This window comes from Gossypium raimondii, chromosome 7, assembly GCF_025698545.1.
Source record: "Gossypium raimondii isolate GPD5lz chromosome 7, ASM2569854v1, whole genome shotgun sequence".
Taxonomy (NCBI): domain Eukaryota; kingdom Viridiplantae; phylum Streptophyta; class Magnoliopsida; order Malvales; family Malvaceae; genus Gossypium; species Gossypium raimondii.
In genome coordinates, this window is record NC_068571.1 from 15,990,152 (window position 1) to 16,017,714 (window position 27,563).

Consider the following 27,563-nt stretch of genomic DNA (forward strand, 5'->3'; position numbering starts at 1 on the left):
CTATCACACTTTCGCTACGCACTCTGATTCTTATTCTATCTAACTTTCTACTACTTTTCTTAACGACCACCTCGATTCGTGACCCAATTTTCGGGTCCAAGTTACAAGATGTCACATTCGTTGCTAGAGTAACTACGATCAATTTCATTCAATTTATATAATTAAACTTTCATTTATTAGTATTATAAAAACATGATGCAATACACAATCATTTTTGGGTCTTATACGAGTTTACAAAAGCTCTGGTACTAACACGAGGTAGAATTAGGACTAGATTGTAAAGATTTTAGGGAATCGAGTTGATGTCATGAATTTGGGGGTCCTCGTTGTGACGCATTATTTACTAGATTCGTCACAACCTTGAGCATGAGTCATCGCGACGTAACTCTCTGGTTGATCTCATCGCGACGTTGAGAATATGTTGTTGCGACATGACTTACTGCTACAAATGTTGAGAATATGTTAACGAACTAAGATTGTTGAGAACTTATGTATACATTGGTCTTCGAATAGATTGACAGTACAAGATGGGTGCATGCACTGGTAATACTGCTACATACACGCATTCATGCTTATTTTGCTTGAGGAGAAGCAATAACTTAGGTTTAGGGGTGTGATAACTCTTGAAAAGAGTTGAATTTCATGCATTTAGACCTAGCTAATTGTTTGTACTAAGGTACACTTAGTGGCACTTTAGGACATTTTATTAGTATTTTTATCATTTGCATTAGGAGATTGGACTGTGTTTACATTTTAGATACTTTTAATTGTGTGTGGATGGGTTGTGTTTAGTGGTTTGGCAGGTGTAGGCTAGGGATAAAAAAAATAAAGGAGTAAAGGTTTGTCGGGGCAAAATGCTGGACAGTTTGCAACCTTGAATGTCGTCGCAATTTAGGAGGATGATTGGGCCAACATTCAACACATACTAGTCTCAACCCAACTCAACTTGTACCAGAAAAATCTACTTAAAAAAGAGGAGGGATATCGTGGGCTGTTGGAGATACCCTTGGATGAAATGCTTATAAAAAGCCAAAGAATGAAGCCCTAAGGTTAAGGGGAGAGAGAGTCGAAGGCAAGAATAGAGGGTAGCGGCAGATTAGAGACAGAAAAGAGGAACTCAAAGGCACTCCCTCTCAGCCACCACAGGACATTGTGCTGCTAGATTGCAGATTGATTTGGCGACAGACATCTGCCTAAGTTCTTACTTTATTTCTTAATCTATTCTCTCGTGAATTAATTTGAGCAAAATGATGTTGGATGTTATTTCGAACTTGAATTTTAATCACCAATCCATGAGTTAAATCTCATAGTGTTGGGATTACATGATGAAAACTTTTTATTTTCTGTAATGGTTGAAGCATATATTTTATTGAATCTACTATTTCATTAAATTATTTTTATTTTCTAAATGTATGCATATATTCTCTAGACATAGATAAATGTGCAGCATGCCCATAAACTAAATCAAATTCTGGAAAGGATGGATTAGTTGAACCAAAATTGAATGACACAAGTGGGTATTCGATTGAATACTCACAATAGACTCTAGACATAGAGCAACGTTTGTATAAAATGAACACAAAACAGTGTAGGGTACCGTGATAAAGCCTATAGACATAGGTCAGGTAACTTGAGGCCTTACTCTCGAAAGAAGCAGGTCACTTTAGGTCTCTTTTGAGTAGTAGATTAAGTACAATTATGCTAAGGCATTACTGAAAGTAATGGCAGATTCTTAGTAATCCCAACCTTCCAAATCAACATCGTAGACCTTAAATCCAGTGCCACAACATCTTTTCCCCAACATTCTTAGTTATTTATTTGTTCGCTCAATTATTCTCGTAATTGCCATTGCATTTTTACTCTTGCTTTGCCTTAGCATTTTCCAATACTAGTCAGTATACATTTCGCACTCATCCTTATTATTTTAATTTATCACTGCGTACTTAACTCGATTTTGCCATAACATTAATCATATCATAACTTGATCATTTATATACCTAATCTGATCCCTGTGGAGACGATCTTACATATCACTTTATTATTTGATTCGACGTGTATACTTGCAAAATTCGCATATCATATTCGCATTCGACAATGCTTTATTGTAGGACTTTTCCAACAGAGTTCCATTAGCTAAGTGGAATGATGGAAATGTGACTGTGCAAAGAAAATAATTATGAAATGCAAATTAAAACACTTTGGTGATTAAAAATTATTTTGATTTTAAGGAAGAGGTTAAAAACTAATATTTAACTAAGTAAAATAAATAAAAAAATAAAAGTTCCAGTGCAAGATTTCAAAAATGGTTTTAATCAAGATGACATAATTATGTTAGATTAATTACATTTCTTAACTTAGAATTACTAAACTCATGTTCATGTTGTTACAAATAAATTCATGACAACTTGGTAATTTGCTAACTCTTGCTCATATGTACATATTAAATTAACTAATCTCTTGAACATTTTTAAATGCCAATTCAAACAATTAATTAATCTTCATAAGCACATAAAATATTAAGTAAGGTAACAATATAATCCTAGATTGAAATAATTTAATCACAATAATCTTGCAAGTTATGCAAGGCTAATGTACCATTTAATCATCACTAATTTAACCTCACTACCTTAGAAGATTAAACATGAACTGATTAAGTATTGTGTCAATTAATTACAATTTCAACACGATTTAATAATTAATTCATTAGTTATCTTACAATTATAATGCAAGAATAGCTTAATCATGATTTTCTTAATCAAACAATTTACCAAGACCTATAACAACACAAACATAATTTTAATAACTTAAGTGGACGAAATGCAATCAACCTAACACAAATTAAATTTAAGTCATATTAATTAATTTAAACATATCAACATAAGAAGTATTCATAGACATGTTCATAACAATAACAGTAAAAATTAAAAGATAGGGAACTAGAATCAAATCTGGTGTGTCTCTGAAGCATAACTAGTTTGCTCTGCTCCTCCTTCTTTACTTGTTCTTATTGAACCAAGGCTTCTACGAGCACTTGAATGCTTCTTCCAATGGTGGTTTAAGGGCTCTTTTCCAAAAGGGAAAATTGACAAGGGAATGGAAGGAAAAAAGAAGAACAAAGGAATGGGCTTGGAAGAGAGAAATTGAGAGAGAAGTGAAGAATGAAAGGATAAGAGGTGTAAGAGGTGTGCTTGAAATGAGCAGCCAATGGGGTATTTATAAGTTGGATAGGCTGCTAAAAATAGCAAAAATCAGTAGCCATAGGCTCCCCCCATGCTGGCCACACCTGTGGCAAGTTTGAAGCTTTCAAACTTGCTAAATTTAGCTAGGGGAAATTCTACAAAAGCATGATAAGTTGAAGGGTTTGAATGGAATTTCAAAGAAGCTTCAAGGGCTATTTTGCAAGCCAAATAATCAACTAAACAAGCCGGTTGGGTTAACATGTGCGACAGTTTTGGGCAGCCTATTGCTCTGTTGGATCAGTTTTCTCAGTTTAGCACATGTGGGTCTCCTCTCATAATTAATTCGCATCGGTGCTTCAAAATTGCTTCTTGGTTTTGTGCTTCTAGTTGTAACAACTATTTTTAGTGAAATCAGAATAGTGGTTTTGGAACTACAAGTCCAATGTGAAATATTTATTTTATTATTATTTTAATGTCTACAGCATGTTAGTATTACCGTATAAAAATTTCGTTAAGAAAATTTACCGTTTACATGCTAAATTTGATAAAATGACTAAATTAAAAAGTTCAAAACTTGAGTTATAAGTTAAAGGGATTAAATAACTATGATATTTAATGGTTGGAGGGTTTATGATGTAAATAAACCATTAATATCATGAATGGGCTATTATGGACACTTTATTAGGTGATTTAATGGTTTTATAACAAGTTTAATTAAGTAATTTAATAAATAAATTAAGTAAAACAAAAACAAATTAATTAAGGTATCATCTTCCTAAGTTATACTTGACTAAAATTAGAGAAGAAAATTCCATTCTTAACACCTTGAAGATTCGACAATTGAAGTCTTTGAATGAGATCAATTTTGAGGTTAGTTTTTGATGATTTTTATGTTTTCAGGATCGTTGTAGCTTAATCTAGATAAGCTGAGGACTAGCTTGTAAAACTATTAAAAGGTTAGGGTTTTTCCATGAATGAATGTATATGAGTTTTGATGTTTTATGGAAGAAAATGGTTAGTTGTTGATAGATAAACAAATTTTGTTAAGTGATTTTTGATGAAATTGTCAAATAGGGATTAAATTGAAAAATAGAAAATATTCATGGTGAAATTATGAAATAAATGAAATATAGTGATTGCTAGGGACCTAAATGAAATTCAGCTATGGTGGGTTTTGGCAAAATTGCATGAATTTTTATTTTGTGAGCTAGGGACTAAAGTGAAATGAAATCAAAATTGTAGGAGAAAAAATGTAATTTTGCTAAAATAAGTGTTTGGGTTAAATTGAATAAGATAAGTATTGAATTGAGCTGAATAGATCAAGACAAACCTCGTACAACTTTAGATCGGGACAAAGATAAAGTTTTGGAATAGTCGCCTCCGTATTTATGTTTAATCGTCGAGGTAAGTTCATGCAATTATATTGTATTTATGTTCTTTTAATTGAATTATACATGTATTGTGAACTGCCATATATATATACCAATTGCATATACAATGATGTTACATCGACTACTAAGCCCTGTTTGAACCTTAGGAATTTGTAGGATACAAATGACATGTCATTAGGGTTTACATGATTCGGTTGCTAGTCTTAAACATCCTATATTGATAGCTGAGGTCCGGTATGCGTTACGGATACTCCACAGCTCGTGTGAGTAGCATCGTGTAGCTACGTTTCAACCCACAACTTGTGTGAGCAGTATCGTGTAGCTACGTTTCGACCGACAGCTCGTGTGAGCATTGTGATTCACAGCTAGTGTGAGCATACATGTACAGGAATTGATGGATTATAGTTATACGAGTTAGCACACCATGTGTGAGCTATCCCGGGTATCCAACAGATTCTAAAGGGTTTAATGGGCATCATTTGAAAGAGATAGGTAAGAGTTTAATACGAACTAAGACATGAACACATGTGAATTTCATTGAATGGGTGATACATGGTACAATGGAAGTTGAGATAGATGATATATGCATATGATACATGATTAAATCTTGTGGTCATCCATGATTAAATTGTTTATGTTTTATGCTTATATGGCTAGCATGTTTGGTGTAAATGCTTAGGCTTTGGCCAAGTGTGGTTGGATTATGCCATGTTTAATTTACTTAATATGTGATGAAATGGTAAGTTGAGTTTTACATTATACGAACTTACTCAGAATTTATGCTTACTCTATGTTATTTTCCATGTTTTATAGTGAATCAGAAGCTCGTTCGGGTTGGAAGCTTGTCGGAGTTATATCACACTATCCATCGGCTAAATCGGTAGGTTTTGGTATTTCTAAGTTTTGGTTATAAAGGCATGTATAGGAATTTTGCTTGATGAAGTAGCCATTTGTTTTGGCTTGTGTTTATGGTATTATGGGTGATGAAATGGTACTAATTTTGGTATTTATATATTTGGTCTTAAAATGGTTGATATATTGGCTCATAATGCTTGAATGATTGAAGATGGAATGGTAGTTAAAAATGCATGTTATAAATGGTCTTGTGATATGTTTGAACGTGGTGATTTGGTATACCTGTTATAGATTATATATATGGATATTGGTGCTAAATGTTAAATGGTATATTTGGTACTTTTGGTGTGATATTTGATACGTAAACAAAGTGTAAGTTTTATATAAATTTAGTTATAAGTTAGTTAAACTTTTAACCAAACTGTGCATATAATTATACATGTTTAATTGTCATGATTTAGGTGCCTTTTGGGCATATTGGTTGTATGTATATGTACCTTATTTGAATAGCTTATTATGGCATGGTTTGGTGCACTTTGGAGTACTTGATTATATGTGGAAAATTGGTTATAGATGGATGCATGTTTGGGTGTGAAAAATGGCTTGGAAATGGCCTATTTTTGGTCAACATGGCCAGAGATACAGGCGTGTATCTCAGCCGTGTGACACAGCCATGTGTCCCCTATAGCTTACAAAAGGGTTGTAAGTCAGGTTGTTAAACAGCCTAGCACACAGTCTGGCACATGGGTCTGTGAGGCCATTTCGAAGGATACACAGCCTAGTACATGGGCGTGTTACTTGGTCGTGTGACCCAAGTCAGTGAGTTACACGGGCATGGACACGGACAGGGACACAGTCGTGTGTCCCTACTTTAAATTCCACATGGCCCAAGACACGAGCAGTTTGAAATTTTTCATCTTTTTCTGTAAAATTCTATATGTTTCTAATTTAGTCCCGACTTATTTCTAACGTGTTTTTTGGGCCTTGAGGACTTGTATAAGGGATAATATGTGTGTTAATGATTGACTGTGCTATGATTGATGTTGTGATATTAAATGTGTAAAGTTTTTGGATAGTTTTGAAGTGTAATCTCTGATAATACTCTGTAACCCTATTTTAGCGACAGATACGGGATAGGGTTGTAACATTTATTGGTATCAGAGCTACATTTTAGTTGATTCTCAGACTGAATGTAGCATGTGTGAGTCTAGATATACATGCCATTATATAACTTGTGATATTGTGATAACTTAAGACCCCTTTTGGAACATGTTTTCTTATAGCAATGACATCCAACCAAGCTAACTCCGATGAAGTTGAGAGTAACGCTCAAGCCTCCGTTCATGAAGTAGCGTCGAGTGGTAGAAGGCCGTATCTGAGGACCAGGGAGGAGAGGCTAAGGAAGCCTTCTTCCAAATGATGAGTGAATAGTTTATCGGGTTTGTACGTACAAACCCGACTACTCAACAACCTCCACCCCACCTGTTCCCCAACCGGTCCCTATTATTCCTAAAGGTTTCGAAACTTTATGAGTTAATAAGCCGCTTGTTGATAAGATTCGTAAGTACGGGGCTGAATCAGAGCCACTATTGAGGATGATCCTGAAAGAGTAGATTTCTGGTTAGAAAACACGATTAGGGTTTTCGGCAAACAATCTTGTTCACCGACCGAATGTGTTTAGAGTGCAGTATCTTTGTTGAAACACTCAGCCTACTAGGGGTGGATGGAAACACGGAAATTTACACATTTTTACATACATTTTTTTAATTAAAATCATACAGTTTTGATAAAAATCTTGTTGAAAAATAATTAATTTTTACAAAATAATTAAAGTGCACGTAAACTATGAACATGTTGAATTTTAGTTAATTTTATAATTAATTTTGATGAATTTTGGTTATTTATGACAGATTTGCACAAAGGGCGAAAAATGGCTCGACAGACACTGCTAGAAGCTCAAAACCGATAAGCAATTTAAGGTATCGAAGTGAACTAAATTTTAGCCTAAGACGGACCAAAATTATATGCATTAATTCATAATATAATTAATTTTAACTTATATCCAATTTAATTTGGGTTAATAAATTATTATTAATTAATTATGAAAAAGTGGTCCAGTTGAACTGAACCGAGTGAACCAAACCGACCAAGAAATGGACAGCCCAAAAACCGTCGCAAGAGCTGAGCCAAATCAGCTTATTAGCTGATTATTTAATCTTGCAAAAAGGCCCTTGAATACTTGTTCAAGTTGCATTGAAACCCTTCCAAAATTGTTGGCTTTATAGATTTGCCCCAAGCCTAAATTAGCAAAGTAAAAACTATCAACCTTGCCACATGTGTGGCCGGCCAAGGGAGGGCTCTTTGGCTGATAATTTTAGCTATTTTTATCAGCCCTCCTTAGCTATAAAAACCACCTTAGGCTAGTCATTTTAGAGACACACCTCAAGCATTCACATTTTTCCTCTCCTCTTTCCACTTTCTCTCTTCTTTTCCATTCCAAAATTCCCTTGCTCTCTTGCTGATTTCTCCTCTTGGAAAAGGGGCACTCATCAACTGTTTGGAGCACCAATTAAGTATTCATAGCAGCCTTGGTCGACGAGGACAACGGAGAAGGAAGAACGGAGCAACTAGTCAAGCCAGGAAAAAACACCGAATTTGATTCTTGTTCCCTATCTCTTTAATTTCTGTTGTTGTTATTCTAAACATATCTATGAATATTTAGGTAGTTAGAATGATTAATTTAATCATTTAGCTTGAATTTAATTCATGTTAGGTTGATAGCATTTCATTTGTTAAAATTATTGAAATTGTGTTTATATTTTTATAGGTCTCGGTAAGATGCTTGATTAAGTAAAATCATGAATAAGTTATTCTTGCATTACAATTGTTAGGTAACTAATGAATTAATTATTTAAACGGATTCAAATTGTAATTAATGGACACAGTACTTAATTAGTGCATGTTTAATCATCTAAGGTAGCTGAGGGTTAGATTAGCAACGGTATCTGACAATACATTTGCCCTGCATAACTTGCAAGATTATTGTGATTAAACTGTTTCAAGGTAAGGATATTTTGTTACCTCACATAGTCTTTTTTGTGCTTGTCAAAACGAGTTAATTGTTTGAATTGACATAGGGATATGTACAAGAGATTATTTCAATTTAATAAGTATGTATGTGCAATAACATATTTTCCTATTAAGATTTGTTTAATCGGTTGAATTGACATAGGGATATAGTTAGGAGATAAATGGATTTTGGTAGGTGAGTATGTTCATAAGTTACCAAATTATCAAGTTTCCGTGGACTTATTCGTAACAATATAACCATGAGTTTAATAAGTCTAAGTTCAGAAATGTAATTAATTAACACAATTATGTCATCTTGATTAAAATCATATTTTAAAATCATGCATTTGAGATTTATTTATTTAGTTCACTTAGTTTAAAATCTTAGTTTTTAATCACCCTCTTCAAACAAAATATTTTTCTTCACCAAAGTTTTTTAAATAGCATTCATAAATAATTCTTTTCACGTCCCTGTGGGTACGATAACTCGACATTTACTTGTCACTTTATTACTTGTTGCGATTGTGTACACTTGCACATTTCCGTCGTTCCAAGTTTTTGGCTCCGTTGCTGGAGACTGTGTTTTAAAAAAGTCATTATTTGTGAACTTGTTAGTTTTGCATTTTGGTTTATTTTTCTGTTAAAATTTTAACTTAGTTAATTTTTCTGTGGTTATTTCAGGTGTTTATGAGTATTGACCGAATAATCGGTTTACTCCCTGTAGACCTTGAGATTGAACGAACTTTTCGATAGCGAAGAAGACAAGTAAGTCAGAGAAGGACTGAAGAGATGAACTTCGAAAATTCGAATCAAGGAAACGGAGCAAACCTTGCTCAAAATCCTTTCCTTATTGCTGATGATAGGGATAGAGCTTTAAGACAATATTCCCTCCCAATATTTCATGATCTTAATCCAGGTATTAGGAGACCCGAAATTGAGGCACAATAGTTCGAGTTGATGCCTGTCATATTCCAGATGCTTCAGACAATGGGCCAATTCAGTTGAATGCCTACCGAAGATCCTCACTTACACTTAAGACTGTTTATGGAGATGAGCGATTCTTTCAAGTTAGTCGGAGTACCCGAAGATGCATTACGATTGAAGTTGTTCCCATTTTCACTAGGGATAGAGCTCGAGCTTGGTTGAACTCATTACTACCAAACTCAATTTCAACATGGCAAGAGTTAGTAGAAAATTTCCTTATGAAGTATTTCTCGCCTAGCAAGAATGGTAAGTTGAGGAACGAGATCACTGCTTTCCAACAAACAGATAATGAGTCATTGTATGAGGCATGGGAAAGGTAAAAAGAATTATTACGAAAGTGTCCTCATCACGGAATCCCACATTGCATACAACTTGATACATTTTATAATGGTCTCAATACTCACACGACGATGGTAGTGGATGCTTCTGCTAATGGTGTTCTTCTTTCTAAGTCTTATAATAAGGCTTATGAAATCATTGAGAGGATTGCCAGCAACAATTATCAATGGTCAACCAATCGAGCAATGTCAGGAAGACGAGTCACTGGAATACGTGAAGTAGACGCTCTTACTTCACTCGCATCTCAAGTATCATCAATATCCTCAATGTTAAAAAATCTTACTACTAATGGGTGTAATATTTTTGTAGCACAGCCACTGAATCAATTTGAAAATGTAGCCTATGTTTATTATGGGGAAGGAAATTTGTTCAAAGAATGTCCATCAAACCCAGAATGAGTGTATTACATGGGTAACCAGAACCAAAATCGAGGAAGGCAAGGGCTGCAATCAAATTTCTATAACCCATCATGGCGAAACCACCCAAATGTTTCCTGGAGTAACCAAGGGGCAGGAACTAGTAACAATTATGTCCAACCTAGATTGACCCAGCCACCTAGTTTTTCCCAACAAGCTCAGAAACTAACCCAAGTTGAACCATCCAATAGCCTAGAGAATCTAATGATGGCATACATGGCGAAAAATGATGCCTCTCTAAGGAATTTGGAGAATCAAGTGGGCCAGCTTGCAACTGAACTCAGAAACTGACCACAAGGTGCTTTACCTAGTGATACGAAGAATATGAGGAATCCAAGGAAGGAGCATTGTAAAGCGTTAACAATGAGGAGCGAAAAGACTTTAGAGCCCAATTCCATCGAAGTTGAGAAGGAGCCAATTGATGATCAAGACTCAAAGAAAGTTCAACCAAGTGTTGAAATTCCAGTTTCATCAGAAATTGAATCTGCAAAATTCGACAAGGTAACTTCTGAACCAGCTAATTCTGATAAACTAATAACTCTGTTAGATGCAAAATTACCATAGAAAATGAATCAACCAGTTCCAGTAAAAAAACCTCCATCACCCTACCCTCAAAGACTTCAGAAGTAGAAGCAGAAAATTCAATTCAAGAAGTTCCTAGACGTACTCAAGCAAATTCATATCAACATCCCATTGGTTCAAGCACTTGAACAAATGCCGAAGTACGTCAAATTCGTGAAGGATATCATGTCTAAAAAACTGAAGGCTTGGAGAACTTGAGACGGTAGCCCTAACGAAGGAATGCTGTGCATATCTTCAAGACAAACTACCCCAAAAATTGAAGGATCCTGGATGTTTTACCATGCCTTGCAATATAGGAGCAACATATTTTAGTAAGGCACTATGTGACTTGGGTTCGAGTATCAACTTGATGCCCATGTCAATATTTAGGAAGTTGGGGATAGGTGAAGTTAGACCTACAAAGGTTACACTTCAATTAGCAAATCGATCCTTAGCACATCCAGAAGGAAAAATCGAGGACGTATTGGTATGTGTAGAAAAATTTATCTTTCCTGTTGACTTTGTGATTCTAGACTTTGAAGTAAACAAAAAGGTGCCAATCATCCTAGGAAGACCATTCTTAGCAACAGGAAGGACCCTTATTGATGTGCAGAAGGGCGAGCTTACTATGCATGTTCAGGATAATTAGGTAACATTTAATGTTTTTAAGTCCATGCGATTTCCTGACACAATTGATGATTGTTCTACAGTGTCCAATTTTGAGGATTTAATCATGGAGAAGGAACTCAATTATGTTGAGGACCCATTGGAACAAATTTTGACATCAGATCCTCCAAATGATGAAGAGGAGGATGAATACTTAGCTTTGTTAGAAGCTAATTAAAAAGGATTTAATCTGGAATCCCGCTTTGAATCTTTGGAGTTAGAGAAAATGGATTATGCCCAACCAAAAGCGTCAATCGAGAAGCCACCTAAATTAGAACTGAAGGTACTTCCCTCACATTTGAAATATCTTTATTTAGGTAACTCTTCTACTCTGCTTGTGATTGTTTTAGCAGAATTAACTACTGAGCAAGAAGAGAAACTCATACTAGTGTTGAAATAATTCAAGAAGGCTATCGGATGGACCATAGTCAATATTCGTGGAATTAGTCTATCTATATGCATGCACAAGATTATCTTAGAAGATGGCAAAAAAAGGACGAGTAATGGGCAACGAAGACTGGACCCCATTATGAAGGACGTAGTCAAGAAAGAAATCATCAAGTGGTGAGATGCGGGTATAATTTAGCCCATCTTAGATAGTTCATGGGTAAGTCCGGTCCAGTGCGTGCCAAAGAAAGGAGGTATCAAGGTCACTGAAAATGAGAATAACGAGTTAATACCGACTAGAATGGTTACGGGATGGAGAATTTGCATCGATTACTTGAAGTTGAACAAGGCAACTAGGAAAGATCACTTTCCTTTTCCATTTTTTGACCAGATGCTGGATAAACTCGCAGGGCGAGACTATTACTATTTTTTGATGGATACTCGAGGTATAATCAGATTACAGTAGCACCAAAAGATCAGCACAAGACAACATTTACCTGCTCGTACGGTACATTTGCATTTAGGTGCATGCCATTTGGTTTATGTAATACACTTGCTATATTTCAAAGATGTATGATGTCTATTTTTGCTGGCATGGTTGAGAAATATTTGGAAGTTTTTATGGATGATTTTTCAGTATTCGAAGATACATATGATGATTGTATAGCCAATCTAGCCATGGTACTAAGGCGATGCGAAGAAACAAACCTTGTACTCAACTAGGAAAAGTGCCATTTCATGGTACGAGAAGGTATTGTTCTAGGGCATCGGATAACAAGAGATGGAATTGAGGCAGATAAAACAAAGGTAGATGTTATTGAGAAACTCCCACCTCCAATATCTGTAAAGGATGTAGGAGCTTTTTGGGCTACACCGATTTCTATCGAAGATTCATTAAGGACTTCTCCAAAGTTGCTAAACCCTTATGCAAATTATTGGAGAAAGACAGGACGTTTAAATTTGATGAGGAGTACTTAAGAGCTTTCAACGATTTGAAAAGTCGGTTAGTCTCGGTATCCATAATAGTCACACGAGACTGGAATTTTCCATTTGAATTGATGTGTAACGCAAGTGACTTCGCGATCAGAGCTGTCTTTGGTCAGCGAAGGAACAAAGTTTTTCATCTTATCTACTATGCAAGTTGGAATCTGACAGGAGCTCAACTAAATTACATAGTAACAGAAAAAGAGTTACTTGCTATTGTGTTTGTTTTTGACAAGTTTCGATCTTATCTTGTAGGTACCAAAGTGATTGTTTATACGGACCACTCGACAATTAAGTATTTAATTGCCAAGAAAGACGCTAAGCTGAGACTGATCTGATAGGTACTTCTACTTTAAGAGTTCGATTTAGAAATTCAAGATCGAAAGGGAGTGGAAAACCAAGTAGCAGACCACTTGTCCAGATTGGAGCCGCAAGAAGGGAACTCTCCTCTTATACCAATTCGAGAGACGTTTCTAGATGAACACATACTGAAGGTAAATTATGTCCATAATACCCCTTGGTTTGCTGATGTTGATAACTTTTTAGCTTGTGGTTTGTTGCTGATTGATAAGACGTATCATCAAAAGAAAAAGTTTCTTCACAATGTAAAGTACTATTTTTAGGAAGAACCGTATTTGTTTAAAAGGTGTGTAGATCAAATGATCAGGAGATGCGTGGCAGACGATGAAGCACATAAGATTTTATACCATTGTCACTTAGCTCCGAGTGGGGGACACTTCAGAGGTGCACGTACTGCAGCCAAGGTATTACAAGCCGGATTCTTTTGGTCAACACTATTCAAAGATGCAGGTGCTTACGTAAAGAGTTGTGATCGATGTCAAAGGGTCAAAAATGTCACCAATAGAAATGAGATGCTTCGAACAAACATCATTGAGGTAAAATTATTCAATGTTTGGGGTATTGACTTTCTCGGTCCTTTCCCTCTGTCTTTTGGTCACAAGTACATATTAGTAGCAGTAGACTATGTGTCTAAGTGGGTTGAGGTAGAGGCATATTTGACAAATGATGCTAAGGTTATAATAAAGTTTTTGTAGAAACATGTGTTCACAAGGTTTGGAACCCCAAGAGCCATCATCAGTGATGAAGGGTCCCATTTTGTGAACAAGTGGTTGAAATGGTTATTAGATAAACATGGAGTGAAACACAAGGTCGCTATAGCTTACCATCCGCAAACGAATGGGCAAGCTGAACTGGTAAACAAAGAGATCAAAGGCATACTTGAGAAGGTAGTTTGCCCGAACCGACGAGATTGGTCCAAAACACTGGATGATGCTTTATGGGATACAAGACACCTTTAGGGATGTCACCCTATAGGTTAGTCTTTGGGCAAGTCTGCCATCTACCCTTGGAGTTAGAGCACAAAGCTTACTGGGCTCTCCAATAACTTAACTTGAATCTTAAGCATGCTAAAGAGAAATGGATGCTTCAACTGAATGAGTTAGAAGAATTTCGAATGTCTTCTTACGAGAATGTCAAATTACTTAAGGGGAGACTCGAGAAATAGCATGACAAGCACCTTCGAGTTCGAGAATTTGAAGCAGGTCAACAAGTCTTGTTATTCAATTCTAGATTAAGGTTCTTTCCGGGTAAGTTAAAATCACGTTGGTCCAGTCCATTTATGATTCATCATGTCTATCCATATGGAGTTGTTGAACTTCAAGCTAAGGGAGGTAGTTTTCGAGTTAATACTCAACATTTGAAACATTACTAGGGAGATAAAATTGAACAGAATCAAATCTCAATCATTTTATCAGATATTTAATTTTTCTTGTTCTTCTGTTTGAATAAATGATTTAGGGTATATTTTTGGGATTAGTATGTTTAAATAAATTCTGTCTAGGAGTTTGGAACTTAAGCGAAACCACTTGTGACCTTTCCAATCTTTCCTCGGAATTGATTTTAACATAATTTCCCAAGAAATTATTCCCTAAATGACAATAAATTTTTAGTTTTTCAAATAAAAAGGTCAATTTTGATCCAAGTTTTATGCTGCAACTCAATTTTGAATTTTCATTTAAGTCTAGGAACTTAATTGAATTATTTTAAAAATTTTGGTTACTCTTTTGTAAATATTAAAAATTAGATGTCTCTTTTGTAAATATTTTCAAAAGCATCTAGAATAAATGTTTTAGTTCAAAAAAGATGATAATTATTAATATATAATTATATCCATTATAATATATATTAATTCTTACCACTTTATTTAGAGTTACAATTAATTTTAATTTAATCATATTTTATTCGATAAGTTTTTATCTTAATAAATTAATAGCAAATAATAATTTAATATGGATTATATTAATTATTAATTGTTATTTACTTTGAGTAGAATTAGAACTTAGAATTTTTAAGAATTCTGTTCTAGCTCCTACTCCTTTCACTATAAATTCCACCCATCTATTCTTATTTTTTTCATTCATACACCATTCCCTCCAAAAACACCAAAACCCTTAAGTACCGAAACGTCCTAACAATTCCCTAGCCGCAGCATCGGTCAGCAGCACCCCGCACGCGCCTACACTAAGCCTACTCAATGATCCGCACGCTGCTCACATCCATCCCCTACTGCGCGTTGCTGCCTTGCATACCTGAGCGGCACACCACCCTTTCACCCATTCTTAGCCAAAAACCCCTCAACCTATTTTAATTTGACATCTTTTGATTCAAATTTATTTTTCTTAAGAGCTCTTAATTTTTACAAAAAAGGTGGTAAGACCAATTTTTCTCCTAAATTTTAATTTAATTATCTAATTTTTCAATTTATTAAATTATTAATATTTTAAATTAATTAATTTTTTGAGAAAATAATTGTTAATCATGCCTCGTAAGTGAACTCGTGCATCTACCTAAATTGACGAATCACAAAACAAGTTCCACTGTGAAGAAGCTAAAGCAAGATATGAGAGTATCTTCAAGAATCAACAGATGCATCCAGAGAAAGGTTTCACATTGAAAGAAAGCAACTATATTTGTTTTATGGTGCGTATTCGTCAGGTTGCTAAAACTCTCAATTGGGAGTTGTTTTTTGAGAAGAGACCTAGTGTGGCTGAGGAGTTAGTACGCAAACTTTATGCAAATTTAACCTCAAGCGAGTTGACGGAAGTTCCAGTTCGCGGAATCAAGGTACCAATAACTTCAAACGCTATTAATGAGTTCTTTGAATTGCCTGATTTTGAAAACAACGAATATTCCTCCTTGATGAGCAGTATAGAGCCTGAAAAATTTAAAGAAATTCTTAAGGAAGTTACAGTTCCAGGTTCTAAGTGAACTATGTCAAAGCAAGGAATCTACACTTGTCGAAGAGAATATTTGACACCATTCGCAAAGCTATGGTTCTACTTCATCCGATTCAGACTCATGCCTAGCTCACATGGAACTACAATCTCATTAGGGCGAATGGTCTTATTATACTTAATTATAACTGGGAAGACCATTGATGTGGGAAAAATCATCCTGAGGGAAATGCGGAATTGTTCCATTAGACGTTCACGTTCTAGCTCAGCTTACTATCCCTTTATGATAACAATTCTGTGCTTGAAAGCTAAAATTCTTGCAAACGTAAATAAGACAGGCTATAGCCAGGGCACAATCACAGATTGGGACCTCTATCGAATAGCTAGAGACTCTGTTCTACAGCAATGAGTTGAAGAAAGTGAGGATCTCGAAAAAGAAGAAGAAGAAGATCCTACAGAGATTGAGCCAGTGCAATCGGCTAAAGTCCCTGATAAGGTCGAACCAATGGAACCAAAAGCTGAACCTGATATCGAGACGCCAATATTCAGTGCTCAACCACCTCGCCCAAATCTTCGAGATGAGCTGTCAAAGTTGATGGACATAATGTCACATATGCAGTGGCACCAACAAGCTTACTGGAAATACTCAAAAATAAGGGATGACTCGATGAGAAGTGCTCTTACGAAAATTTATAATGACCCATTTATTTTTGTGCCTTAGTTTCCAGATTACATATTTGAACCATGGAGCCCATTATCGAAAAAGAAGTGAAACGATTCATGCAAAGACAATAATGATGGAGCAAAAGATGAGTCAAATTCGAAAGGATCTGCAAATAAATAAAGGGGGATCTCGACTTTATTTTATTTATGTTCTTAGGTTATTTTAGGATAAAGTTAATTAGAAATTTTTGCATAATAAAACAAGAGATGAAAATCATTAATAAAATTAACAAGTTGCGAAGTATAAAGTGTGGCAATAGATATATACATGTCTAGGATTGGATTTAGAAAGAGCTTGGTACTTAAGCAATCAAATTGACTCACCTCCTCTTTTCTAGAATCCTACCTGGTGTATAGTATCTATTCACTTTAAACAATGAGGACATTGTTCATTTTAAGTGGGGGGATCGAAAAATTGAAATTATTTCCACTCAGAATAAATAGTTCTTTTAATTATGATTAGTATATATTTTGTTCAATAATTTGAAATTTTGTTAAGTATGCTAAACTTTAGTATAAATAAAGTTCTATTATTTCAATAAATTGTTATGTTAGCTGAATAATTATATAAATTTATTTTTAATAAAGCATGCAGATCATACCATAAAAATTTTAGTTCCTTAATAAAGGTAGGCATGCATGAAAGTTTAAGTCTCTAGAATTAACTTAGTAGTTTCTTGAGGTGAAATCTTAGGAAGCATGATATGTTGAAAATGATTTAGGCAACTCTTGCTTGGACCGTTTGAGCCTTTCAAGCCAACCATGATGAAATTTTATTCTTTGAAACCCAACTTTGAGACTATATGGCCTAATTTTATTTGAACCCTTGCAATATTTAGCCATCACTTCTCTCTTAATTATCTTTAAATTGTCTCAAACACTAGACTCAATACTATTTAGAATATTCTTTAAAAATAAGTTTGGTGGAGTTGAAAGAAGTATCTAATGCTCTAAAAATTGTAGTACATATATTAAAATGCTTAAAAAAAAAGAGCACATGTACTTGAAAGAAAATAGATATACAAAGGAGCATGTGAAAGTAAAGTAAGTTGGTGTATTAAGGGGAATTATTCCAAAGGTCCGATTGAAGCTGAGTATAGGGTTTAAAAGCCTAAATTTATCTATCTTTTACCTACCTCTAGCCTAGCTACGTTACAACCTTTTTAAAGACATTTTGATTCAAGTTTTCTATGCTACCTATATTAGTGGAGAGAAACTGCTATGTTCAATATGAAGACATAAGTTAAACTTAATGATTGCAGCTTAATCTTGAATAAGGAAATAAAATCAAATTGGTAAGGGTTAACATGTCTTTTTAAGGAAGCATTTAGTCTAATTGTGCTATCATAATATTTGTTAAGATTAATTTGAACGATATGTATATTAGCATAACTATAAAATTTCTTGTTTTTGAGCGTAAGTATATTAAATTCATATTTCTGGGAAGAATGTTATTCTGAAGGAATTTTTCAAAGGTGTTTTCTAAGTAATTCTTTTTAATTTGTGCATTACTCGGGATGAGCAATGAATTAAGTTTGGGGGTGTGGAAACACGGAAATTTACACATTTTTACATACCCTTTTTAACTTAAAATCATACAATTTCAATAAAATTCTTGTAGAAAAAATAATTAATTTTTATAAAATAATTAATTTTGATGAATTTTGGTTATTTTCAACAGATTTGCACAAAGGGCGAAAAATGGCTCGGCAGACACTACTAGAAGCGCAAAACCAAGAAGCAATTTGAAGTATCGAGGTGAACTAAAGTTTAGCCTAAGATGGTCCAAAATTATATGTATTAATTCATAATATAATTACTTTTAACTTATATCCAATTTAATTTGGGTTAATAAATTATTATTAATTAGTTATGAAAAAGTGGTCCAGTTGAATTGAACCGAGTGAACCTAACCGACCAAGAAAAGGACAGCCCAAAAACCATCCCAAGAGCTTACGCAAATAAGCTTATTAGCTGATTATTTAGACTTGCAAAAAGACCCTTGAAGACTTGTTCAAGTTGCATTGAAACCCCTCCACAATTGCTGGCTTTATAGATTTGCCCCAAGCCTAAATTAGCAAAGTTGAAACTATCAGCCTTGCCACATGTGTGGCCGGCCAAGAGAGGGTTCTTTGGCTGATAATTTTGGCTATTTTTAGCAGCCCTCCTCAGCTATAAAAACACCCTTAGGCTGGTCATTTTAGAGACACATCTCAAGCATTCACATATTTCCTCTCTTCTCTCTATGTTCTCTCTTCTTTTCCATTCCAAAATTCCCTTTCTCTCTTGCTAATTTCTCCTCTTGGGAAAGAGGTATTCCTCAACTATTTGGAGCAGCAATTAAGTATTCATAGCAGCCTTGGTTGACGAGGACAACAGAGAAGGAAGAACGGAGCAACTAGTCAAGCCAGGAAAAAACACCGAATTTGATTCTTGTTCCCTATCTCTTTAATTTCTGTTGTTGTTATGCTAAACATATCTATGAATATTTATGTAGTTGGAATGATTAATTTAATCATTTAGCTTGAATTTAATTCGTGTTAGGTTGATTGCATTTCGTTTGTTAAAATTATTGAAATTGTGTTTATGTTGTTATAGGCCTCGGTAAGATGCTTGATTAAGTAAAATCATGACTAAGTTATTCTTGCATTAAAATTGTTAGGTAACTAATAAATTAATTATTTAAACGAATTGAATTTGTAATTAATGGACACAGTACTTAATCAGTGCATGTTTAATCATCTAAGGTAGTTGAGGGTTAGATTATTGTGATTAAACTGTTTCAATGTGAGGATACTTTGTTACCTCACATAGTCTTTTATGTGCTTATTAAATCGAGTTAATTGTTTGAATTGACATAGGGATATGTACAAGAGATTATTTTGATTTAATAAGTATGTATGTGCAATAACATATTTGCCTATTAAGATTTGTTTAATCGGTTGAATTGACATAGGGATATAGTCAAGAGATAAATGGATTTTGGTAGGTGAGTATGTTCATAAGTTAGCAAATTACCGAGTTGCCGTGAACTTATTCGTAACAATATAAACATGAGTTTAATAATTTTAAGTTAAGAAATGTAATTAATCTAACACAATTATGTCATATTGATTAAAATCATATTTTGAAATCGTGCATTTGAGATTTATTTATTTAGTTCACTTAGTTTAAAATCTTAGTTTTTAATCACCCTCTTCAAACAAAATATTTTTATTCACTAAAGTATTTTAAATAGCATTCATAAATAATTCTTTTCATAGTCCATGTGGGTACGATAACTCGACATTTACTTGTTACTTTATTACTTGTTGCGATTGTGTACACTTGCACATTTCCGTCGTTCCAGCGGAACACGTTGATTTCAGTGGTGCCGAGGGAATGTATAAGCTGGGAATTCTTCCAAACCGAGTTCCGAAAGAAATACTTTAGTTAGAGATTTCTTGAGCTCAAAATAAGGTCATATATTTGTGTCAGAGTATGAACAAGAGTTTGTCAGACTGAATAAAAATGCCCAGGAATGCATTCCAACCGAGACCGCCATGTGTAATTTGAGGAAGGGTTAAATGAAGATGTAAAGCTTTTAGTTGGGATTCTTGAGTTGAAAGAATTTTATATTTTAGTTGATCGGGCAAAGGAATATCACAACCGTTCTACAGCTTCAATGGAGTATTCTAGTAGAGACAGAGGTAATCGGTGTTCGAGCCCAAAGCCTCGGGCTACGTCTGTGGCGTGTGTGGGTAGTGTTAGAGATAACAGGCCCGAATGCAAGTATTAAAGTGACAGCATCTATATATACAGATATCTCATATCCTACATTACTTAATAAAGCAAAGGAAATGAAACTTTTGGTCTATATAAATGTTTGTTTTGTAAGTTTTATTTTCACAATAATACATATCACCAAAAAAAAAATTGATGTTGTCATTTTTAATACTGATGTGACGAAAGACATTTTCAGCTGAAAGTATTTTTTTTAACAGTATTTTACTTAAATCAGCCTATTCCTGTAAATTACAAAAAAAAAGAGATTTTTTGGTATTTTAATAGTTTTTAACGTTAATGATAAAGTCACTAAATAGCCACATCACCTTGGCACCATTAATAATTTCCAATAGCACGTTTTCTTTTCCAATTGAGAAGGCACAGGTACTACAATTATTGTTTTGTTTTGAAAGAGGTACTAAAATAATTGACTGCAGTGGATGGACCACACACAACGCAATATCATCAGAGACACACCCAGCAAACTGGGGCAAAAGAAAGCGAAGTTGGCATTAGGCAAATAATTAGTAAGCGGCACTTTTACCATTACCTTTGGCTTACAAAAAACAAAAATTTAAGGATTTATTTTGGTAAATTTTTAGGTATTTTAGTAAAGTTTTAGAAATATTTTGGTAAAAGTTTTTCCTAATTTTTTTTAAAAGTAAAGTTGACCCTAAAATTTCTGGGCATATAAGATTTTGTTTGATTCCTTATTAAAAAAGTTGACTGATCCACCTTTTTCCAGAAGAAGATATCAATAATTGATTATTGAATCCTCTCCTGTGTATGGAGGATTAGGTTGCATTGACGCTTCTTTTTTTTTTTTAATTGTAGAACAAGGACCAGGTTTAGAGCCATCTATATAACCTTTGCAGATAGTATCATAGATATAGGGAAGTGAATTGAGATTTCAATAGAGTAAGTTGAACTCTTATTTCAAATTTTGGTTTATCTCTAACAGAACCCATTTTGTCACCACATCCCTGCTATATAAGATTTACAAATTAATCATGCTGAGTTTTATCTATATTTCTTTTTGAAACTAAGATATTCATCATCTATAATATTAATCAATTCTCTCGTCGCAAGTATTTTTTAAAGAGATAAACAACTAACTACAAACCCCAAACACATAATTACAAAATTACCTCATGATTAGTTTTACCTATTTATTTATTACTAGTATTATGCAATGAAGGACCATTAATACCATATATTCATGGCTAAATATATCAAGCAACAAGGGAGGAAAAGAAAACCAGCTAGGCCCGGCAATATAATCAGCGCAGTCTATTCATAATCAATTTATTTTGTTTTTGTACTTTTTAAAAAGAATTTTGATAAATATTCACTATCAAAATATAAATTTATGCACTCATTATTTATATTTAATATATTGTTATTAAAATGAATTATGCAGAAACGAAACTAAACTCTCTTTATAATACCTTCATTTAAAATTTTATTTATATCTATTTATATCTATAATAACATTTGGATGCTATAAAAGATTAGGTTATACATCTATTTTTCACCTTATAATAAAGAAAACTATATTTAAATTAAAATTTTCAATTATATTCATATTTTATTAATAAATTAAATCAAGCTACTTAATTGTTAAAAGTAAAAAATTTTAATGATAATTTGTTCGGTAGATTTCATTCTCTTGGCGTTGACGAAGAATTTGATCCATATCATCACTAAGAGAGGCTTCAGAGGTGAATCTAAAGGGGTTAGTAGGGCCCCGGCCCCCTAAAATGAAAAATTACTATTTATGCCCTTTAAAAAAATTTAAATTTTAAATTAGTAAAGGTAAAATTGTACTTTACCCCCTTAAAATTATAAAAATTTGAATTAATCCTTTAAAAATTATAAAGATATAGACTATTAAAAATTAAAATTTCATTCGGACCTCCTAAAGAAATTTTCTGGCTTTGCCCCTAAGAGGCTTCAATAACTTTTCCTTATAGGCTATACATGATTAATTTTATTGAACTACCTATAACATTTTATTCAAATACCTATAAAATTTTATTGATAATTAATATCATTTATTAAAATACCTATAATAATTTTGGTTGTTATAAAGAAGAATGATTGTATTTCTAAGGAGAATCGAAGAATACACATATTATCACCAAATACTTATAAAGTATATTTATTTCATTTTAATTCTAAAATATATTTAAAATTATAAAAAAAATTGAATATTTCCCAATAATGGAAGCTTGGGTATGAATTTGTATATTGGGTGGGGTGTTTTTGATGATGGATCGAGATTGGCCCAAGTGGGTGCCGCTGACAAAGGGAAAGCTATAGTGATGGAAAAAGTGGAAATTTCGGCTAATTTAAATAAGAAGAAACATGCAGCGGTTCGTATTTTGGAGAAATAAAAAATGGGAGTTAATACTAACAAAAAGAATGAGATTTTTATGTTTGGTAAAATGAGCTCTCCCGTAGCGCAACAATTGTGCTCTAACACTACTCGCTATAAACAGCGAGGGAAACCACCCAATAAGACTCTCGGGATCCAGGAGCAGCAATCGGTTCATCTCCAATTAGCAATGGAAAGGTTGATTTGTGATCTCGAAAGGAATCTAGACAAAGATGTTATGGTGTCGAATCCTCAAGTTGTTGAGAAAGGTATGATTGTGGATGACATTGATGGTGTTGAGGTTAATTGTCAAAATTTATTGTAGTCTTATTTTGGGTTTGGCTTGCAAATTTCCTTATTTTTTATGAACACTAAAATAATTTGTTGGAATTTCCAAGGAGTGGGACATCCTCATTTTTACAGTTTTGTTAAAGAATACAAGGAGTTTTTGACAGATTTGTTTTGTCTGCTTGAAACCCGGGTTAGTGGAGCTAGAGCCGATGGTATTATTGTGAAAATAGGATTTTTCAAATTCTTTTAAGGTGGAAGTGAATGGTTTTGTTGTCGAATTTGGTTGTGAAGGAATGAGGATGTAATGGTGGATATCTTAAATATACATTCTCAGGTGATTCATGTTAAAATCCGTAGTATGATGAGCTCCGATCATTTCTTTTGCTCTATTGTCTATGCAAATCCTCATGCTGCGAAGGGAAGCGAGTTGTGGCATTTTCTCAACTATCTGGCTGGTTCGGTGGAGGGACCTTGGATGCTTTCTGGTGATTTCAATTCTATTCTTGATGGAGGTCAAAGAAAAGGTAGGGCTTCTATCTCATGTGTACGTTGCAAATGGTTTAGAGAGTTTTTATTCGACAATGCTTTGCAAGATTTTGGTGCTAATGGTACAAGTTTACATGGTGTAGGGGGTTTGTCACAGAGACTTGACAGGGGGCTATATGTAATCTGGAGTGGGATTCATTTTCACTAGAATGTTCAATGAGGAACTTTCATGGATTGAAATCTGATCATAGACCGATATTAATTTCTCCTAAGCCGAGCGTTAGCAAAGGTTTAAGGCTATTCCGTTGTCTTGCTAGTTGGATGTCTCATGTGGATTTTGGCAACATTGTTAGTAGTAGCTGGAATAATGAGTTAGCAGTTGGTGATAATTTGGAACACTTCCAAGAATCTGTTAAGGAATGGAACAAACAGGTTTATAGGAATATCTTTGTACGCAAAAGAAAGTTGATTTCTGAGTTGGAAAGGGTTCAAAAATTCCTTGAGGTTCACTCCTCTCAATCACTTCATAGGTGGGAGTACGAACTGAGACAAGAAATTGAAGAAGCTTTAGCTCATGAGGACTAGTTGTGGTTTCAAAATCCAAAGTAGAATGCTTAAAAGATGAGGATAGGAATACATTCTAATTTCATAGTCGTACGTTGGCAAGACAAAAGCGGAATAAAGTCGAGGGTCTTCTAGTGGATAATGAAAGGTGTTTTGAGGAGGATGTGTTGAAACAGTATGTGGTGTAATTCTTTAAGGAACTTTATACCATGGACTATGTGATTAGTAGTGTTTTTGCTTGTCGAGGTAAATTTCCTCGATTTTCCTATGATGAGACGAGGGCTCTTATTTCAATGGTTTCGGATGAAGAAGTATGTAGAGCAGTGTTTAGTATGGCTCCATTAAAGGCCCCCGGTGTGGATGGGTTTCAGGTTAGTTTCTTTCAGACTCAATGGGAGATTGTGGGATCGTCGGTGTGTTCTTTTAGGAGACATAGTTTGTGTGGACTGCGGTTGGATCCAAAATTGAACAGAACGTTACTATTTCTTATCCCGAAGACATCGAATTCGAAGAGAATTAATCAATTTCAGCCTATAAGCTTATGTTTAGTGTTGTATAAGATTCTTATGAAGACGATTGTTAACAGACTGCGACCTTTCAATAATTATTGTATGTCAATCAGGATAAAAGTTGAACATCCTGTAGCTCATGTTCACACATAAAACGATATAGCCGAATCATTTATCAAATGCCTCCAACTAATAGCTAAACCATTACTTATGAGAACAAAACTTCTTATTTCAGCATGAGATTGTATTGACTTATATGTTGTACGCATCAAGCCAATAAATTATAAATACTCCCCATTATAATTGATTTTTGGTCAAAACTCAAATATTTCCCATCTTACAATTTTGGATGTGCGGCATATGTTCCAACTGTTCCACCACAACGCACAAAGATAGGTCATCATAAGAGATTGAGAATGTATATTTATATGAGTCTCCTTATAATATTTTTGAGCTATTAATTCGAGATTTAGTTATGACATAAGCTTTCAGTTTCCCAACATTAGGGGGAGAGAATAAAAACTTGGATTAATAAAGCACTTGAAATGAATTATCAATGTCTAATATCCTCGTACAAAGCAATGTGAACCAAAAGTTCAACAAATAATTCATTTTACAAATCAACCACCAGATTCATTAAATTTCATACCAGCTGAAAATACTCCAATACGAATTGATGTCATAATAGGGCAAAGTATTAGTACAAAATAAAGTAATTCATGTCTGAAGCGTGGAAGATTGGTCGGTTCCAAAGATAAAAATCCTCGTAAAAGTAAAGAAGCAAACATTTAAGATGGTCATATAGTGGAGGTAGGGGTTCCTGAAGAGACTCATGACATAACTAATTATAAAACTCAAGAAGAGATTCAGGTACCTAAAAGTAAAAATGAAAATGATAAAAATAAAGAGATCTCGATAAGTTATGTCAATACGAGAAAAAGATGGAACCAAAAAAAATGTAGTTGTCAACAACAATTTTGCTTATAATATTGCTATTGAAATAATAAAGAAAATGAGGATTCTTAGCCTAAATCTATTGAGGAATGTAAAAATAGAAAAGATTGGCCAAAATGGAAAGATGCAATTCAAGCATAATTGAATTCACTTTCTAAACGTGAAGTTTTTGGACTTGTAGTTCAGACACGTAAAGGTGTAAAGCCGGTAGGATATACATGGGTATTTGTGAAAAAATGAAATAAAAAAAATAAGTTGTAAGATATAAAGCACGACTTGTAGCACAAGAATTTTTGCAAAAGCCCAACATTGATTATGAAGAGACATATTCTCCTATGGTGGATGCAATCACATTTAGATATCTTATTAGTCTGGTAGTACGTAAAAAAAACTTGACATGCATCTAATGGATGTTGTTACAGTCTATTTATATGGTACACTTGATAGTGAAATTTATATAAAAAATCCCTGAAAGATTTAAAATCCCAAAAGGATATAGAGTTTCTCAAAAAAATTTCTCGATCAGATTAAAGAAAAGTTTATATGGATTAAAACAATTTGGATGATGTGGTACAATCGTCTTAGTGAATACTTGTTAAAAGAAGGTTACAAAAACGATCCAATTTATCCATTTGTCTTTATAAAAAGGTTTTGATCAGATTTTGTGATAATTGTTGTTTATGTTGATGATCTAAATATGATTGGAACTCCTGAAAAGCTTCAAAATACAATAAATTTTCAAAGAAAGAATTTGAGATGAAAGATCTTGGGAAAAAAAAGTTTTGCCTTGGCTTACAAATCGAGCATTTAAAAGATGGAATTCATGTTCATCAATAAACTTATACAGAAAAGATATTAAAGAAATTTTACATGGATAAAGCACACCCATTGAGTACTCTGATGGTTGTATGATCATTAGATGTGAATAAAGATCAATTTTGTCCTTGCAAGAATGATGAAGAGTTTCTTGATCCTAAAGTACCATATCTAAGTGCCATAAGGGAATTGATGTATCTTGCAAACAACACAAGACCTAATATAGTTTTCGTTGTAAACTTTTTAGCAAGATTTAGTTCTTCTCCAACACGTATACATTGGAATGAAATTAAACATGTGTTTAGATATCTTAGAGAGACCATTGATATGGGGTTATTTTATTCAAATGATTCAAAATCCCTATTAGTCGGCTATGCTGATGCTGGATACTTATCAGATCCACATAAAGGTCGATCTCAAACAGGCTATTTATTTACTTGTGGGGGTACTGCCATATCATGGCGTTCAAAAAAGCAAACATTACTTGGCACTTCTTCAAATCATGCAGAAATAATTACAATGCATGAGGCAAGTCGAGAGTGTGTTTGGCTAATGTTATTGACCCATTTCCAAAAGATATGTAATTTGCCTTTACAGGAAAAGATGCCAACTATCTTATGTGAAGATAATGCAACATGTATAGCTCAATTGAAGGGTGGTTACATCAAAGGTTATAAAACGAAACATATTTCACCAAAATTATTCTTCACCGATGATCTTGAGAAAAGAGATGATATAAATGTTCAACAAATTCGTTCTAGTGATAATTTAACAGATCTTTTTACTAAGGCATTGCTAACTTCAACATTTGAAAGACTACTACACAAGATTAGCATGCGTCAAATCAAAGATGTAATGTAATATTAACATTAGGGGAGTTTAAAACAAGTTGTACTCTTTTCCTTTAACTAAGGTTTTGTCCCATTGTGTTTTCCTAGTAAAGGATTTTAATGAGGCAACTTGTAATAGAAGATTGTGTACACTTTTTCCTTC

General features: G+C 33.9%; 1 non-coding gene across 1 annotated transcript; it reads right to left on the reverse strand.

Moving 5' to 3' along the window:
- Positions 1-9,726: 9,726 nt before the first annotated feature.
- LOC128042663 (small nucleolar RNA R71) lies at positions 9,727-9,833 on the reverse strand. Its single transcript, XR_008198178.1, has one exon. It is a non-coding gene; the product is annotated as a small nucleolar RNA R71 (small nucleolar RNA).
- Positions 9,834-27,563: the final 17,730 nt, after the last annotated feature.